The sequence below is a fragment of the Rhinatrema bivittatum genome, chromosome 7 (genome assembly GCF_901001135.1).
Source record: "Rhinatrema bivittatum chromosome 7, aRhiBiv1.1, whole genome shotgun sequence".
Classification (NCBI taxonomy): domain Eukaryota; kingdom Metazoa; phylum Chordata; class Amphibia; order Gymnophiona; family Rhinatrematidae; genus Rhinatrema; species Rhinatrema bivittatum.
Genome location: NC_042621.1, coordinates 117,720,660 through 117,740,811, shown reverse-complemented (window position 1 = coordinate 117,740,811; position 20,152 = coordinate 117,720,660). Strand labels below are relative to the sequence as shown.

Genomic DNA, 20,152 nt, shown 5'->3' with positions numbered 1-20,152 from the left:
TCTTTAAATCTTAAAATAACAACAGAAATAATCATCTAGATACAAATATACAGATAAGAACATAAGAACATAAGAAAATGCCATACTGGGTCAGACCAAGGGTCCATCAAGCCCAGCATCCCGTTTCCAACAGTGGCCAATCCAGGCCATAAGAACCTGGCAAGTACCCAAAAACCAAGTCTATTCCATGTAACCATTGCTAATGGCAGTGGCCATTCTCTAAGTGAACTTAATAGCAGGTAATGGACTTCTCCTCCAGGAACTTATCCAATCCCTTTTTAAACACAGCTACACTAACTGCACGAACCACATTCTCTGGCAACAAATTCCAGAGTTTAATTGTGCGCTGAGTAAAAAAGAACTTTCTCCGATTAGTTTTAAATGTGCCCCATGCTAACTTCATGGAGTGCGTATGCACTTAGATATACAGATCAATTAGCATACGCACTTAATTCATACCAAAACGTTAAGCTTGAGAGCTAACTACAAAGGCTTGCTCAAAGAACCAAGTTTTCAACCCTTTCTTAAAATTTTTCGACTCAATTTCAAGTAGTAACTCAGCTGGTAAGGTGTTCCAGGTGCTTGGGCCTGCTATGGAGATCACGCTATCTCGAACTAACGCCAAATGTGCAGTATTTATTGAAGGGATGGAAAGCAGTCCTTTATTGGCAGATCTTAGAGATCGGTGTGGGGTATGACAAAATGAAAGCATATGTATTTATCATCCTAATTGCAAGCTACATCAAATTTGTAGTTGAGTGAGAATCGTTGATGTGGAAAAGTGTGGGTGATTTTACATCTGCTCACTTGCATGACAGCTAAACTTCTCACTTTTTTTTTTCCCCCCTACACATCCTTTCTAATTTGAGTTTATCATTACAAGTCCAGCACCAAAGCCATATTGTACAAGCCAGTCCTAGCCATGCTTTTGCAGTTGCTAGCCTGTTTATGGACAGTAAATTGAGGAAATGACCGTGCTTTTTACATGTATCTTTAAATTTTCAAAGCTTTTTAAAATGAATAAAAATGGAAATGACAAGTTTCTTCAGCTATTTAATATTATTATAATTAAATATTTGTATAGCACATTCCATATATACGCAGTGCTATAGAGATACACACAATGGCCTGTCCTTTACTCTATAGTTTATAATCTAGATTGTCAAGACTTATCAGGTAAGACAATTCAGCAAGAAACAAATGAGTTAGGGCAGCAAAGACATTACTGAGGAGAATAAAGTATGCAGTTATAGGTAGGGATTAAATTGTGGCTCAGATGTGGTGGGACTAAATATTTGAAGAGCTTGGGTTATGTATCTTGTTGCTGGTCTGCCTATTATTAGTGTAAATAGGCCTTGAACAGTACTAAGCCCAGTGCTGTCTGAATAAGTTGAAAAAAAAAAGCACTCTGGCAGCCCAGATTGACAAAGTATTTTGCGTGAGCAGGAAGATTTAAGGTTTAAGTGATAAAAGTGGCTTTGAAGAGAGGAGTTTGGGGGCTGGATTTGAATTTGCCCAGAGAACATGTTTAGGAAGGCTCTTCCAGGCATCCTGCCGCAAGGTGAAAAGCATGGATCTGAGATTAGGCGATGGGGGCGGATACGAATGAGAGTATCTTGCCTGACAAAACACATTTTGGGAGTGTAATGGGAAAGAAAAGAGGAAGGGTAATAGAGTTGTGGGATGAGGCAAGTTTAAGAAGTCTGAATATTCTGCGGAGGCAGATGGGGAGCCGGTGTAGTGATTTTGAGAAGAGGGCTTTCGTGATCTGAATGGCTTGAGCTGTAGATAAGTCCTGTTGCTGTATTTTGAACACATTGTAATGTAGAGAGAGGATGTAATTAAATAACTGTATTCCATCATGTAATTGTTTATATCGCAGGGGATGATATTTACCCATTCTGAGACCACCCCAGAAATGCCTATCCATTAAAGGAAGACATTTCTAGTGCAGGAAATACTACTGTTGATTAATTTTAGTTTGATGTGGTTGAAATACAATAGAAACATTGGTCTGTGACATTTGTAATGTTATAAACTAGATTTCATACCTGTTAATAGAATATAGCTGTTGTTACAACAATGTTTTTTTTTGTGCAGCAAGACTATGCATGAAACATGGTTCTGGGTTTCAGATCTGAAATTTTTTCTGTTAAAAGCATGAGCAGTGAACAGTCATTAAAAGGCTTCTGAGTTCATAAAAATGTTCTGATGAGCACATAAATCATAAGACTGAAGGTTGAGTGGTTTGGTCAACAGGATCTTGTGGAGAAATCTGCATTGAAAATTTTCAGTGCAGTAAAGCAATGAATGCTGCATACAACGGTACCAGAAAATATCATCTTTCACCACATCTCTTTTTCCTAGCATCAGCATAACTTGAATATTGCTGGTTTTACTGAATGAACAGGAAAAGATATTTCATCACTTTTCTTTTTCCCAGAATCGACGTAACTAGAATATTTTTGGTTTTACTGTAGTTTTAGAGTTGTTATGCTCAGTAATGGTGTAGTTCTAGCATCAAGGTTGACTCTATGTCCGTTAAAGAAAATTATATTATCTGTATTATATTATCTGTATATATTATATTATACAAAACTACACACAAATCGGAGGCTGTACAGTCCAAAAACTCTGAACAGCAGTGGGGGAAATCCTTAAGATATTTTTCTACAATAATTGTTCTATCAAGTTTTCTTTAACAACAAAAGAATTTTTAAAATAAGTGAAACAAAATGCAACTTGTAAAAAATAAATCTATAAATAGAATAAAAAATAAAGAATAAAAAGTGAAAAGTGTAGAATTTAAAAAAAAAAAAAAAAAAAAAAAGGTGTGTTCATAATACCCACATAAACTCTCTTTTTTATACAGGGATATAGCCTTTCGGGCCGGCTGTTACGTCTGGATCAGCCAAGGAAGACAGCATGACTTGGCTGTTCTGGTCAGGAATAAAGGTTTATTTACAGGACTTCTAAGAAACAGAAAAACAAACAGTAGCTCACCTCGCTTTAAACATCCAAAGCAGTTATACATACTCCGTACGGGCATACCATGGGGTCAAAGCAACTCCCTGGGGCTTTCCTAACCCTTCTGGGCCCTGATCCTTTATACTGTTAGGAAGGGAACCTCCTGGGACCCAGGATCCTTTGTGGGTCTGCGCCTTAAGGCAGTCTGGGGCAGATGGCTCTAGCCTGTGTTTTAAGGTGGCTTGAGGGAGTTTTCTCTATACTTCCTCTTTTACAAATTTTTTTTAGTTAGTGTCTTATAGAATATATTTAGCTCAAATAGAAGAGGATATTCACAATTATCTGATGCTGGAATTGATAGACAAAAATGACTGTCCATAAAGAAGTTTCCAAGAAGGTAGTAGTTAAATGAAGTGAAATACTGCTCAAAAAGTTTACTTATAGCATTCATGTTTTGACAAAGCTTCTTCAGGAACGCTCATCGAAAAAATTTCTGTCAAAAAGTGGCAGAGAATAAACTGTTATTTTCACCAGTTTTTCTCTGAATGAATGGCATATGTTAAACGAAGTAAACCCAGAAAGAGTTTCTTGCTTATTCCTAAAGCATGCTTATATGAAGCTGTGCTAAAATATATGCATGGGAGGAGCACATGTATGATAGCAGGCGGCAGATTTAACACAGCACCTTAGGTCCAAAGTCAATAATGCTATGAAACAAATGCTCCCTGTTTAAAGGGACCCATGATAGGAAAACAACCAAACAAGTAGCATCCTTGGATTTTAATTGGGCACGCCTCCCATCGATGAGCTTATAGCTTAATGAAATCAATCCACTTCTGCTTTTGATAAAAATTATATCATGCTGCTGCAACAGAATAAATGTAATATATAGTCACATCTTCAGGCTCGTGTCCGTTTGTGAGAAAATTTATTCACTACAAAAACCAGAAAAATTGTCATCTTCGAGAGGCACAGAGAAACATGTATGAGGATGTACTCGGTCAGTGTACGTTGATTGATGAGAGAAGGATTCCAATCAGCCTCCCGGAAGAAGTGTTTACACCAAAGATATATCGTGTTGCTGCAAGGAGTCTCTCCGAACAGTGCATCTCCTCTCATCTTCTTGGAAACTTCTTTATTGACCCAGTCATTTTGCCTGTTGCTGACTGAGAATACCCTCAAATATGTTTCCATTCTTTTTTTAAATTCTTTTTTTCTACTTAATAATTTGTTTTTCACAAGTTGTGTTCAATTTTATAAATTAAAAAAAGTCTTCTGTTAAAATATACCCAAAAAAACCCAACTTGATAAAAATGTGTTTTCTTAGCATTCAGACAGATGGACTCAGAACCAGTGGGTTTATGTTCCCCCTGCCAGCAGATGGAGACAGAGCAAGCTGTCATCGCAGTATACATAACCCTGCAGTGACCCTAGCCTGCCAGTATTCTCCATCTCCAGCAGATGGTGGATGTGCATCTCGCTATGGGGAATGCTTTGAGCTTTTTGAAAGGAGAAATTTGAAACTCTAAATTCAGGAAAAGAAAGTCCCACTTTTCCTGCAGCGATACCTAAAGGTCCCTCCCTCAGTTGAGAATTCCTGAGGCGATTTCCATGGTCCCTCAGAGATGTGCCGTGGTCTGGTAGCTGGGTTTCCCGGCATGAACTTAGCTGCTAATTCAGCTGAAAGGCAGTGGGTGCAGGAGGCCGAGTGATGGTAGATGCCCTCTCTCCACCGCAGCTGGATACTGTCTCTGTACTTAGCCGGTAAGCACTGAGCTCAGGTGAGGTTTAAAAAAAGAGAAATTTTGCAAGTTTTACCGGAATCAGAGACAGCGAGGTTTCAGGGCTTCCTCTGGTTTCTGTTCTCGGCGCACCATGCTGATGTTTGTTCCCGCTTCCGTTGGGGTTGGGAAACTGGGCAGCCTGGCGGGTTGAACGGTCCCCTGTGGGCTAGGCTCCACACTTAACCTTTTTTTTTTTTTTTTTGCATGCCATGTGGTAGGCTGCGGCGGCCATTTTTGCACGTTCTTCTGCGTGTTCTGCTGCCCTCTATAGGCCGTCAGTGTGCGCAGTGTGTTAGCTCTTCGCACACGTTGTGTGCTCAGTTTTTGGGCACGCTTTTTAAGCGTACAAACTTTTTTACGTGCTTAACTGGGTGCTTGTTTTTTGGGCACATTTCATTTTTGAGCGCGAGCTGTCCCAATGTATGTTTACTGCAGCGATGGTGTCGGTAAGCAAGAAGACTAAGCGTCTTCCTATTTGTGTTGCCTGTCATATTAGGGCTTTTCAGCTTGACCTGGCTTCTAATCTGTGTCAGCGCTGCCCAGACGCTCAGGGAGAGTTGACTTCCTTGGATTTTGCTAAGCCTGGCTCTTCCCATTCTGATGATGGGTTGGTCATGGCCTTGACTGCAGGGATGCCAGATCTTGGTTCTCCCTTGACTGGCTCCTCTGCTGGCGAGGGCAGTTCTGTGGGATCAGCTTCAGTTCCTTCTGGGCTTGGTCTGGACTTGGCTGCTTTTTCTTGGGTGGAATTTTTTCAAGGCTTACAAGGCTTACAGGCTTTCAAGGCTTACAGGCGTAGTCCTCCGCTTCCCTCATTTCTGACTAGTTGGACTCTCAGCCAGTGGCTCCTCCCTCTTCCAGTCCTGTGCTTAAGTGCCGGGGCTCGTCTTGGCTCCCTGCAGGAGTTCCCAACAGGAATCCGGATAGCACTGATGATGAGGTTGATTCTGATTCTCTGAAAGATGGGGAAATTCCACCACGGCTGGAACTGTATCAAACTATGTTGCGGTTCTTTTATAGAGATGAACTACTGGCCTGCTATGTCGGAGCCGAGGAGGAATCCCATTTTGGTTTCCATAGTAAAGCCTCTTGTGTTTTCCCAGTGATGAATGCTGTTCAGAAATTGATTGTTCTGGAATGGGATGCCCCAGAGGCAAATTTTAAAGGGGGTCGAACATTGGAAGGCCTGTATCGCCTGGATCTGGCTGTGAGAGAGCATTTGCATTTTCCAAAAGTGGATGTTCTGGTATGTGCCGTGTTTAAATGGATGAGTATCTCTGTAGAGGGAGGAGCAACCTTGAAGAATGTACATGATAGAAGGATTGAGGCTATTCTTCAGGAAGCCTTTGAGGCAGTGGCGATGAATTTACAGATTGCCTCCCATTGTGCCCTGGTGGTGAGATCTTGTCTGCTTCTCTCTCAGGAAGCTGATGAGACTGGAGGGAATTCCAGAGTGGTTATGGATCCTGTTGCCGCCTTTTTAGCAGACGCAGGCTGTGATTTGGTCTGGACTTCGGCCAGAGGAGTGGCTTTGGTGATAGTGGCAGGCATCAACTCTGGTTGTGAAATTGGTCAGCTGACACAGCTTTCAAAGCCAATCTTACTAAGATGCCCTTTAAAGGCTCACTCTTGTTTGGGAGTGAGTTGGAGAAACTGGCCAGTAAGTGGGGTGAGTCTCCGGTGTCTCGGTTGCCAGAAGATAAGAAACAGTTACAGCACCCTTTTGGTATGAGGGGTCATTTCCAGGGTTCCAAGCATTTTCATCCCTACAGAGAGACGATCTTTCAGCAGACTCTGCCTTTTGGTAGCTCTCAGTCCTTTCATCCCTGGCAGCCCAAGAGAGCGGGTTCAGGTGGTGGACCTTCCCGAGCTTCCCAGTGAAGATTTGCCAACTCACTTTCCGGAACAGAAAATAGGGTGATGTCTCTCTCTCTTTTATCGGAGGTGGGTCGAGATCACATCGGACTAGTAGGTCCTGGAGGTGATACACAAAGGCTATGCACTGAAACTTCGCAGTATTCCTCAGGACATGTTCATGTTGACCCCTTGCCACTCCCCGCAGAAGATGCAGGCAATGGAGTTCACGCTTCAAAGGCTCCTCAGACTGAGGGCTGTGGTTCCAGTGCAGCATGGGGCGATACTCCATTAATTTTGTTGTGCCCAAGAAGAAGGGCTTCTTTCATCCCATCTTGGATCTCAAGAGGGTCAACCGTCACTTGAAGGTGACTCATTTTCAAATGGAAACCTTACGCTCTGTGATAATGCCAGTGCAGTCAGGGGAATTTCTGACCTCCTTGATTCTGTCAGAGGCTTACCTTTTATATTCACATCCGATTAGAACACTAACGCTTTCTACACTTTGCGGTGTTGGGGCGCCATTATTAGTTTTGCGCTCTGCCTTTTGGTCTAGCCACCGCCCCAGAACATTTTCCAAGATTATAGTGGTAGTAGCGGTGGCCTTGTGTAAAGAAGGAATCCTGGTGCACCCATATTTGGATGACTGGCTGATTCAAGCCAAGTCTCAGGAAGAGAGCCGCCTGGTGACACACAAGGTGATCTCCTTATTGCAGGATCTCTGTTGGATGGTGAACCTGACCAAGAGCAATCTTCAACCATCTTAGAGTATCTGGGGGTCTGGTTCGACATGGGAGTTTTTTCTTATTGGAACTTCAGATCCGGAGATTGATGTCTCAAGTGCATCAGTTGAACACCGTACGCCCGACGGTGTAGTCCTACCTAAAGGTACTCGGCTTGATGGCAGCTACCCTGGAAGTGGTGCTATGGACAAGAGTACATATGCATTCTCCTCAGTGCTCTCTGCTATCTCGTTGGAACCTGCAGTCTCAGAATTATGCGGTTCAGCTTCACTTACCGATGGAAATCTGCTCCTGCCTCCAGTGGTGGTTGCAGGAGGATCATCTGAGAAAGGGAGTTCCCTTATCCTCTCTAGTTAATGGCCCAGGGGTGCTGGAATGCCGAAGAGTCCCGCTGGAACATCAATCACCTGGAGGTGATTGATGTTCCAGCGGCTGTAGAATCAAGTGGTTCGCGTGATGTCAGACAACATGACGGTAGCCCATATCAATCGCCAGTGAGGAACCAAGAGCCAGCAAGTGTCGCAGGAAATAGACCATCTGATAGAATGGGCAGAAGGTCCTCTGTAGATGATCTCTGCCTCTCACATTGCAGGAAAAGACAATGTAAGAGCAAACTTTCTCATCAAGGAGAGTCTGGACCCAGGTGAGTGAGTGTTGTTAGCCGAAGCGTTTCAGTTGATTGTGGATCGCTGGGGCCTTCCATTCCTAAACCTGCTGGTGACTTTGCGAAGTGCAAAGGGTCCTCTCTTCTATAGTTGCAGGAGAGATCCATGGTCCCTGTGAATAGACACTTTCATGCAGGTCTGGCCGGAAGACAGATTGCTTTAAGCTTTTCTTCCGTGGACCTTGCTGGGCAGGATAATTCGCAAGAATGAAGGCCACAGGGTCTAGTACTCCTGATGGTGCCGGACTGGCCTAGGTGTCCGTGGTATGTGGATTTGCGATGACACCTGATGGAGGTCCCCCTTCATGTTCCGCCGCACATGGATCTGCTTCAGCAAGGACTGGTTCTTCACAAGGATCTGGTTCGATTTTGTCTTATGGTTTGGCCCTTGAGAGGGCTGACTATTAAAGCATGATTATTCCTCTGTGGTGATTGCCACTTTACTCCGTCCTCGCAAGTTCTCCACTTCCTTGGCTTATATTCGGGTTTGGATAGTTTTTGAGGCCTGGTGTGAGGAGCGGGGTGTTCTTCCTCATTCAGTTAAGATTCCTCTCATTCTGGATTTTTTGCAGGATGGATTGAATAAAGGCTTGGCCCTTAATTCCTTGAAGTTGCAGGTTGCAGCTCTTGCCTGTTTCAGAGGCCTGGTGAATGGTGTTCCCTTGTCGTGTCATCCTGATGTGGCCCATTTTTTTTTTGAAGGGAGTGAAACACCTTAGGCGTCCCTTGAGGTTACCAATTCCATTATGGAGTCCTAATTTGGTGCTGGACTTTTTGGTGGGCCCTATGTGCCGACGTAACCTTTCCTTACAGTTGTTGACTTTGAAGACTGTGTTCCTGGTGGCTATGTGTTCCTGATGGATATATGTTCTATGCGTCTGATTACTGAGCTACAGGTCTTGTCTTGCCAGGAGCCGTTCATTCTGGTGACTCTGGGGGTATTACATCTACATACTGTTCCATCCTTCTTGCCCAAGGTAGTCTCGGACTTTCATTTGAATCGGTCCATCTCCTTGCCATCCCTGGATAAGGTCAGGGATGCGGAGGAGTTTTGCCTTTTGCACTCCTCGATGTTAAGTGTCTTGTGTGGTATCTGGAGGTCTCTGATTCTTTTTGAAAGATGGATCACCTGTTTGTTTTCCATGGCGGGAGTAAGCAGGGCAATCTGGCTTCGTAGGCCACCATAGCTCGTTGGATTAAGGAGGTGGTCACGGCCGCATATGTGGATGCTGGAAAGCCATTGCCTACTCAGGTTAGGGCTCATTCCACTAGGGCTCAGGCAATGTCGTGGGTGAAGATTAGTTTGTTGTCTCCGGTTGTCATCTGCCAAGCTGCGACATGGTCCTCCTTACACACTTTTTTCCAGGTTTTATTGTATGGATGTGCAGGCCCGGGAGGATGCCGACTTTGTACATGCGGTGTTGACTGGACTGCAGGCAGCCTCCCACCCTGTTGGGGAGTAACTTTAGTACATCCCACTGGTCCTGTGTCCATCTGTCTACACGCTAGGAAATGGAGAAATTACTTACCTGATAATTTTGTTTCCTTAGTGTAGATAGATAGACTCAGCTTCCCGCCCTCGGCAGCCTCATGACTATGTCAATAGTCCTCCTGTGGGGCTCAGGGTCCAAAGGGATTACTGGTAAGTGTCTATCTAGTCCCTAGTTTGGGGTACCTAGAATCTTATGTGAGTTCAGTGTTTATGGTTGGTTGAGTACAGTTCTGGTTATCTGTTTTTAATTAAGTTTTTTGCTAGTTTGTCCACAGTTGCTTTTAAAGAGAATACTGGCAGGCTGGGGTCACTGCAGGTTTATATATACTAAGATGTCAGCTTGCTCCGCCTTCATCTGCTGAGAGGGGAGCATAAACCCACTGGTCCTGAGTCCATCTGTCTACATTAAGGAAAACAAAATTATCAGGTAAGTAATTTCTCCATTATATATCAATTGGTCTAAGGATCTCACCACTGTGGCATATTGATAAACTACACACAGGTACAACTACTTTCACTAGCTCAATGAAAAAAAACCAACATAATGCTGCCGAGACTTATTTAAATTCTGAGTGGGCTGGCCCGGTGATTCAGTGACAGTGTTGCACACTACAGTGTGGAAGGACCTGAGTTAGATTACTGGCACGGGGCTTCTGTTTCTCAAATTGACTGGGCCTGGGAATGCTCTTTAGCAGTGTTCACAACTTGGGTGGATGTCATAGTCATCATGCAATGGTGACACCTAGTGGCTGGATCTGAGAATTATGATTGCAGGGTTTCAGAAGGAGCTCTGGTGAATGATCCCCAGCCCAGAACAATCACCGCAATGACTGGACTAAGTGAGTTGGCATAAGATGTAGATTAGAGCATTGGTTCCCAAACTTGTCCTGGAGGAACCCCAGCCATTTGGGTTTTCAGGATATCCACAGTGAATATGCATGAGATAAATTTGTATACACTGCCTCCATAGCATGCAAATTTTATTTCATGTATATTCATTGTGGATATCCTGAAAACCAGACTGGCTGGGAGTCCTCCAGGACAGGTTTGAGAAACTCTGGAATAGTGAAATATCCTCACATAGTGGAGATTGAGGGCTCATAGACCGGACCAACGGGGGAAGCCCGATCCCCCAATAGGCCAGTCCACCCCTGGGATGGGAATAAATAAAAAAGCTTGGGGGTAACCTGCACAGAGCGGCAGTTACTACCTTGGGAAGCTTGCTGGGCAGACTAGATGGACCATTTTGGTCTTTTTCTGCCGCCATTACTATGTTATTTAGGTTACAATGGTGCCAGATCCCTACACTGGTTCCAATTGAGGTGGAAGTCCAAAGGAACAGGAGGAAACTGTTGAGTCAAATAAAAAATAAAATTCTGTGAGCACCTCTCCTGAAAATCTATTTGGGAGAAACCATGTTGATTTAGGAGTCCTAAATATCTCATAATCACTTGTTCTGATGTGAATTTGATTGTTATTGCAAATGGCATTACACATATTGCATAACCTAATCAAATCCCATGCCAAGTGGTATTTGTAAATTGTGCATGGATCTAAATATGATAGTTCTCAGGAGTTTGGGGAAGTTGGAGAGAATCTGTTTGAAAAAGTAAAAAAAAAAAAAAAAAAAAAGACATATCAATTGTACCATTAATGTGTATATGTCTGAAACACTGCTTGCTGCTAAGAGATCTATCTGGAGGATTTGTTTTTTTTTTCATTTTTATATATTCAATAGCTTATCTTCCACTGAAGTTTTAGTATTTTCAGTTCTTTTGAACTAAAAAAGGAAACATTTTATCTGTGAAAATACTGATACCTCACACAAGTATTTACTCCTATACACAATTGCAGTATTGTAGGATGGTTGGATATGTGTTAATTTAAATTTACTCATCACCTATTTATCACAGATTATTTTGATGTTAAATTAATTTTTGGATTGTACCACCTTTTCCTATTTGTGGCAGTTGCAGTTTCAGCTTCTGTTGAAAAAGCTGCATGTGTCTATGGAGCTAATAAACTCCTGAAGGAGGACTTAAGAAAGCTCTTGAATTCAGATCTACTCTTCTGAGAGACTTGCTAAACACAAAATCTTGTCCTCTTTCAGCTTGCTGCTCCAACGATTTGCAAGCCCTGCTGGCTCCACAAACCTGCTGTTTCACAAATCACATTCACTTCTTTTGTTGGTCTTCAAGCTGCTAGTTAGGTGCTACAGATAAGGTAAGTGTTGAGTAGTAATTATAATTTGAATTTTATGTTGTTGCTATTAACTCTTCCACTCCTATTAGTATAAATTGTGATTCTGTTTTGCTGTGGTAAGAATTTCAGCTGCCATTTTGTTGTATTTACATGTTTGGTGGTCAAACCCAGGATTGTGATACATTACAGGAGGACCTTGCAAGACTGGGAGACTGGTCATCCAAATGGCAGATGAAATTTAATGTGGACAAGTGCAAGGTGTTGCATATAGGGAAAAATAACCCTTGCTGTAGTTACATGATGTTAGGTTCCATATTAGGAGCTACCACCCAGGAAAAAGATCTAGACATCATAGTGGATAATACTTTAAAATCGTCAGCACAGTATGCTGCAGCAATCAAAAAAGCAAACAATGTTAGGAATTATTAGGAAGGGAATGGTTAACAAAACAGAAAATGTCATAATGCCTCTATATCGCTCCATGGTGAAGACCGCACCTTGAATTCTGTGTACAATTCTGGTCGCCGCATCTCAAAAAAGATATAGTTGCGGTGGAGAAGGTACAGAGAAGGGCAACCAAAATGATAAAGGGGATGGAACAGCTCCCCTATGAGGAAAGGCTGAAGAAGTTAGGGCTGTTCAGCTTGGAGAAGAGATGGCTGAGGGGGGATATAATAGAGGTCTTTAAGATCATGAGAGGTCTTGAACGAGTAGATGTGACTCGGTTATTTTCACTTTCGAATAATAGAAGGACTAGGGGGCATTCCATGAAGTTAGCAAGTAGTACATTTAAGACTAATCGGAGAAAAATCTTTTTCACTCAACGCACAATAAAGCTCTGGAATTTGTTGCCAGAGGATGTGATTAGTGCAGTTAGTGTAGCTGGGTTCAAAAAAGGTTTGGATAAGTTCTTGGAGGAGAAGTCTATTAACTGCTATTAATCAAGTTTACTTAGGGAATATCCACTGCTATTAACTGCATCAGTAGCATGGGATCTTCTTAGTGTTTGGGTACTTGCCAGATTCTTGTAGCCTGGTTTGGCCTCTTTTGGAAACAGGATGCTGGGCTTGATGGACTCTTGGTCTGACCCAGCATGGCAATTTTGTTATGTTCTTATGTTCTTAAATTTTGGTGTGTTGCCAAAGACAGATGGTTTCTTCAGTATTGTGGAAAAAGAGACAGAAGTAGCAGGTTATTATTAAGTTTTTATGGATGTGAATTTGTTTAAAATTAATGAATCTTTATCCTGGTTTGTTGACTTTTTTCTAAGACCTCTGATTCCCCTGTCTTGGTCTAATGTACGGGATTCAGGACATTTTATCACACTAGTCAATCAATTATCATTACCTCCCGCCCGTGTTTTTTTGGTTAATGTGGATGTTGAATTTGTGTATACAAACATTCCCAAACCTGAAGCAATTGATTATTCACGCTGTTCTCTCCACCTGCCTGGATGTTCCCCAACCTTTGATACCCTTTCTTGTGGCCTTTTCCGATTTAAAGCAATACAAGTACTTTTTTCCTTTAATGGAAATATCTACCAACAGATCAAAGACATGGTGATAGGGGCCACCATGGCTCCCGAAATTGCCTGCCTGTATGCATCTGTCTTTGAGACTAATTTACTATACCCTTCTAGATTTTGGTCTTTAATTAAAATTTGGCTGAGGTACACTGATGACACCTTTGTGGTTTGGGAAAGGACAGAGGTGAAGTTCTGTATGTTCTTAGACTGGTTGAACTCTGCAAGTCTCACCTTCAGTTTTCTGCAACTATTCAGCCATCTAGTGTCTCATTTTGGGATGTAAGAATATGGGTGGCTAACAATTTTTCACATCCATTCATAGGAAACTCACTGACAAGAAATATACTCTTATCCTGCATCAGCTGTCACCCACGTCACTTGCAAGACAGTATCCCAGTAGGACAATTCTTTTGTTTGTGGCGTTTATTCATGAAGAATATATTAGACTAGCACAGATTATGTCCTCTTAATTTGCACGCCATGGCTGTCCAGCCAGAGTCGTCAAATGCACCTAAAAATGTGGACACTTATGTAAACCACGATCACCTGTGTTCTTCTTTATTCCCCAGCAAGTCAACATGTATACTCTTTAATTTGTTGACACTGGTCCTTTCTATATCCTTACTCTGTGTTCCAAAAACATCTCCGGTTTGCACTTAAATGCGTTTGGAACTTGCAGGACCTATTGGTTTCTTCTGAATTTTGCACAGAACTTCCTCTGGCCTCCCCTAGTGTTTGCCATGCACCATGTGGCTGTTGCAGAGCCAACCACTATTCCATCACCTTCTCTAATTTCACACACCCCTTTTCAGGAAAGTTATTTCAGTTGTGATTTACTTACAATTGTTCCACCTCAGGGTTTGTTTACGTTATTCAATGCCACTGTACTTTCATTTCTCCTAGGACAAGCAGGATGGTAGTCCCACATGGCTTTCAAGAGGAATTGGATTGCAGGGTTAGCTAGTGGTGCTACGAGCCCTGTGGGGTATCAAGCCGCCAGTGCTGGAGCCTGCGCTGTCTCTCTTGGAGTCCCTGCTCGAGCGTCTGGGACATACTTTTGGGTGAACTTCCAATGCAATCGGTGCCTGGGGTGCAGTCTGTGCCCCAGCTGCCACCGATGCCCTCCTCTGAAGCGATTCCCATCATTGGGTCCTCAGAGGAGGAAGAATCATTGCAGCCAATAACACCTGAGGAGGCGCTAGTTCCGCAGCAGCGATTCCCCGATTCTGGCCCTGGGCCATCGGGGGTCGTGAGGCTGTCGGTGCCCAAACTGAGAGGCTTGAGCAGGGACCCTCCACATCGGATCCCAGAGGACCTTAGTGAAGAGGACTCCCCCATATGATCCGTGGGGGATGATAGCTCTGTGTCCTCTTCGGATGACTCAGGCAACCTTTTCTCAGAACCATCTCCGCCGGACGAGAAGCATAGGTCCTTTCCTTTGTAGGCTTTGTCCAGGCGATGGCGGAGGCCATCCCATTTCAGCTCCTTACTGAGGGTGATGTCCGTCACAAAATGCTGGAAGTCCATCTTCCAGTTTGTGGATGCCCAAAAGAAATAGTGGCGGTTCCAGTCCATGATATTTTCAAGGAGCTGCTACTCAGGATCTAGGAACACCCCTTGACCATTCCTCCAGTCAATCGGAAGGCAGATGTGATTTATTTAGAACAAGCAGCATTGGAATTTGGGAGACTACACCTCCCTCATCAATCTGTGGTAGTGGAGTCTGTCCTCAAGAAAGTCAAGTGCTCCCGCACCATCGCCTCTATTCCTCCAGGTCAGGGCGTTGGACTCCGTATTGCTTCCTACCAACTATATATACCCCAGTACAACCAGAACTTGTAGAAGCAATTCCAGGAACTGTCAGAGTGCCTGCCTCAACAGCAGCAGGACGCCTTCTCAGAGGTGGTACTGCAGGGTCTGGAGGCGGCTAAACACGAGGTAAGATCCACCAATGATATTTTTGAGACGGTGGCCAGGATAGCCGCAGCGAGCATTGGCGCCCGAAGAATGGCCTGGCTCTGTGCCTTGGACCTGCGACCGGAGGTGCAGGAAAAGCTGGCAGATCTGCCCTGCACGAGGGAGAATCTCTTCAGTGATAAGGTCAGGAACCACCATGAGACCCTTCAGCACCTTTCCCACCAGAACCTCTGATCCACCGTCCTCGGTCAGAAAATCCTCGAGACAGGGCTCTAGGAAGTTCTCCTATCGCCAGAGGAAATATTACCTTCCTGCCTCCAAGGTACGCATGCCATGCTTCCCAGGGTCACTCCAGGCAACAGAGGCCCCCCAGGACTCAGCCAGTCCCCCAGCAGAGCCCTGCTACGGGGTTTTTGACTGGGAGCAGGGGAGCATGAACCAGACTGCCGTACCCTCGGCGCCTTGCCCTCCAACTGGGGGCAGGCTGCGTCTTTTTTGTGGAACACTGGCCCCACGTTACCTCGGATCAATGGGTTCTCTCCATTGTTCACCAAGGGTACCGGCTACATTTCAGGGATGTCCCTGTGGACTGTTCCCCATGTTCATCATGGGCCTTGTCTGCTCATCAGGAAATGCTTTCGACAGAGCTCTCTGCCCTTCTAACGCTGGAGTGGTCGAGCCTATTCCTCTGCGGGGGTTCTATTCTTGGTATTTTGTGATACCAAAGAGAACAGTGGGCCTCTGCCCTATTCTCGAGCTAAGAGCCTTGTTCAAATTTCTTCAAAAAGAAAAATTCAAGATGGTCTCATTGGGCACCCTGATCCCACTTCTGCAAAAAGGAGACTGACTGTTCTCCCTCAACTTAAGACTCCTACGCCCACATTGAGATCTTCCCTGGTCACAGGAAGTATCTCTGATTTGTTATGGGCAAGGAACACTTTCAGTAAGAGAGTGTTACCATTTGGCCATGCATCAGCCCCTTATGTTTTCACCAAGTGCCTGGCAGTTGTGGGGGCGCACCTCCGCCGTCAGGAGGTACACATATTCCCCTACCTTGACGACTGGCTGGTCAAGAGTGCCACTCAGTAGGGTGTGCTACGTGCTCTTAAACTGACCATTGCGGTGCTGCAGTTTCTGGGGTTTGTTATCAATTACCCCAAGTCCCATTTTATCCCAAATCCCCACCTGGGATTCAATGGGGCCAGACTGGACACAGTGCAAGCCAGGATGTTTCTGCCCCACAATCGAGCACTTGCCCTGTTGCCCCTTGCGAGTTTGGTCTGCCAATGCTGCAGGTTTCCGCTTACCTTCTGCTGCGTTGTCTGGATCACTTGGCAGCATCCGTCCATGTTACTCCCCCCCCCGGCCCGTCTGTGCATGTGTAGAGTGCAGTGGACGTTGCGGTTCAGTGGATATAAGCGACCCAGGACCTCAGTGCATATATCTGCATTACACCACCTCTCCAGGTCTCCCTGTCCTGGTCGGAGGACTGGTCCAGTGTGAAGCAAGGGGTCCTGTTTTAAGTTCCCCCACCCCAGGTCGTACTGACATGTGCCTCCCTGGGTTGGGGGGCTCATGTGCACAGTCTCCGTACCCAAGTGTATCGGTCAGCTCAAGAATCTCAATGCCAGATCAACTTCCCGGAGCTTTGAGCAATCCGCTACGCTCTTTGGGCATTTCGGGATAGCTTGTCCCATAAAGCGATCCTAATCGACAGACAATCAGGTAGCGATGTGGTACATAAACAAACCAGGGGCCCCTGGTTTGTTCTTCTTCTGTCAAGAGGTGGTGCAGATATGGGCCTGGGCTCTGTCACAAGGCATGCTCCTACGAGCAGTGTACCTAGCAGGGCCAGAGAATGTGGTTGTGGACTGCCTGAGTCATGTGTTCCGACTGCACGAGTAGGTGCTGGATCAAACAGAGCAGACTGGATCTTCCACCTGTGGGGAACCCTGGACGTGGACCTCTTTGCCTCCCCTCGCAACAGCAAAGTGAGCCACTTCTGCTCCCTGTTCAGGGCAGACGGACCAACAATCTCAGACGCCTTTGCCCGCCATTGGGGCAAGGATCTCAAGTATGCGTATCCTCTGCTTCTGCTGGTAATGAAGACGCTCTTGAAGCTTCAGCAGGACACGGAGACCATGATCCTGGTGGCTGTCTATTGGCCGAGACACATCTGGTTCCCGCTCCTGCGGGACCTGCTGATGAGAGAGCTGATCAGTCTGGGGACCTCCCCCAATTTGCTTACACAGGATTGGGGCAGGCTGCGCCATCCAAACCTCAGGTCATTAGCTTTGTCAGCCTGGATGTTGAAAGTCTAGTTTTGTAGTTTCTTGACCTCTCTGATGACGTGTCTCAGGTGCTTGTTGCTTCTAGGAAGCCTTCCACCAGCAAATTTTACAGTTTGAAGTGGAAGAAGTTCTCCATCTGGTGCGAGGGTCATGGCTTGGATCCATTCGCCTGCCCCACTCCAAGGCTGCTGGACTATTTGTGGCACCTCTCGGAGGCTGGGTTGAAAACCAATTTGGTCAGGGTACACATGAGTGCCATCAGTGCTTACCCATCAGGGTGTTGCTGGTACATCCATTTCTGTGCAGCCCTTAGGGTGATTTATGCAGGGTCTGCTTCATCTGAAGCCTCCCTTCAGGCCTCCCGTTGTGTCCTGGGACCTCAACGTGGTATTGCACAGCTCATGCAAGGTCCTTTCGAACCTCTGCTCTCCTGTGATCTGAAGTACCTCACTTGGAAGGTACCTCACTTCTTTCATGATAGGGTGGTTCTGCATATGTATTCTAAATTCCTGCCTAAGGTGGTGATTGATTTTCATCTCAGTCAATCATTCTGTCCACCTACTTTCCAAGGCCTCATTCACACCAGGGTGAATGGGTGCTGCACAGTTTGGATTGCAAGAGGACTTTAGCTTTCTACCTAGAACACACAGAAGGCCACAGGCAGTCCACACAACTCTTCATATCTTTCGATAAGAATAGAATGAGAATGGCTGGCAGATTGTATCTCCTTCTGCTATGCGCAGGAGGACCTTCAGCTTGGAGGCCGAGTCAAGGCTCATTCTGTGAGAGCTATGGCGGCATCAGTAGCCCACTTGCAGGTGGTTTCTGTTGCCGAAATCTGCAGGGCTGCGACGTGGAGTTCCTTATACAAGTTCGCTGCCCACTTCTGCTTGGACAAGGATGGTCGGCATGACAGTAGCTTCAGCCAATCTGTCCTATGCAACCTCTTTCAGCCTTAAACCCAACTCTCCCTACCTAGGGCCCATTGTTAGGGTTCAGATTGCCTCCTTCTGTTACCAACACCACTGTAATTTCGTGTGCCCATTGGCATCCAGTTAGGGGCTGTTGGTCATTATTGTATCTGGGAGCAGCCTGTAGCTTGGTATTCACTCATATGTGAGGACTCCATCCTGCTTGTCCTAGGAGAAAGCAGAGTTGCTTACCTATAGCAGGTGTTCTCCTAGGACAGCAGGATGTTAGTCCTCAGGAAACCCGCCCACCACACCGAGGAGTTGGGTTCTCCTGCATTTTGTTATATTTTTGCTCGTGAATTCTATGTTACGAGATTAAAGGGGGACCCCGACTGGATGTGCAGATAGTGGCATGCTCCGTGTACCAGTCAAAGTTACATTTTTCCTTGCCGGGTTCCATCAAATGATGTCACTCACATATGAGGATTAACATCCTGCTGTCCTAGGAGAACACCTGTTACAAGTAAGCAACTCTGCTTTATGTGGGGAAAATCTCCCGTTGTTTCTGCATGTGGATTTATGAACATTGCTCTTGCTATGGCTACAGAGAGAGAATGCGCCACTTTGGTAAGAGGCTTGACACATGATTAATGACTTACATTTCTTCATTATTGAAGTATGTCATTCCTCCCCCCCAATGGTGGCGACTTTCCTCACTGATCGATACATCTTGAACAAAGGTGGATTCATATTTTGGATACCGATTCCATTTGTGGCCTCAATCTGAATATTGACTGGTTGGTTTTTTTCTGAAATTTTGTTCTGACAATTTTTTGACAGTTTCGCTGATTTCCTCATTATGTTATCTGACTTTTTAAAAATGTCTTGACATTTGTTTTCTGACAGTCTCTTATTTTACATGCTTTGACTTGGGTAGTCCCTCAATTTAATTATCCTGATTTAACTAACAGATTCTTTTAAATGACCCTTTAGACATTTACCATTGACTGTCCATCCTCCACATCACACATCATGACCTGGACAGTCCAGGTGATTTACTACTCTTCAGTTTATCAATCTGGCCTACCACATCTTCCAGGCTCACTGTGATTTGGTTTAGTTCATCTGAATCATCACCTCTGAAAACCATCTTCGAAATGGGTATCTCCCCAACATTCTCTTCAGTAAACTCCGAAGCAAAGAAATCATTTAATCTTTCCGAGATGGCCTTATCTTCCTTAAGTGCCCCTTTAACTCCTTGATCATTTAACGGTCCAACCAACTCCCTCGCAAGCTTTTTGCTTCAGATATATTTAAAGTTTTTATTGTGAGTTTTTGCCTCTACAGTCAACTTCTTTTCAAATTCTCTCTTAGCCTTTCTTATCAATGTCTTACATTTAACTTGCCAATACTTATGCTTTATCCTATTTTCTTTTGATGGATCCTTCTTCCAATTTTTGAGTGAAGCTTGGCTAAAATAACCTCTTTCACCTCACTTTTTAGCCATGCTGGCAATCGTTGACCTTCCTTCCATCTTTTTTAGTGCATGGAATACGTATGAACTGTGCTTCTAGGATGGTATTTTTTAACAATGTCCATGCCTGTTGCACAATTTTTACCTTTGTAGCTGCACTTTTAATTTTTTTTAACTGTTTTTCTCATTTTATCAAAGTTTCCCTTTTGAAAGTTTAATACTAGAACCATGGACTTCCAGTCATTAATTCAGATTTGATCATATGGTAACTATTGTCAAGCAGTCTCACCATCATTACCTCTCTCACCAAATCCTGCGCTCCACTGAG

General features: G+C 44.5%; 1 protein-coding gene across 4 annotated transcripts in view; it reads left to right on the top strand.

The window, feature by feature from the left end:
• The window catches only part of NDST2 (N-deacetylase and N-sulfotransferase 2), a 625,893-nt gene that overhangs the window by 56,122 nt on the left and 549,619 nt on the right, over nucleotides 1-20,152 (top strand). For all 4 annotated transcript variants that reach the window (XM_029608979.1, XM_029608977.1, XM_029608978.1 and 1 more), the window contains exon 2: nucleotides 11,615-11,727. The gene's annotated coding sequence lies outside the window, so the exon portion shown is untranslated. The remainder of the gene's footprint in view (nucleotides 1-11,614; nucleotides 11,728-20,152) is intronic.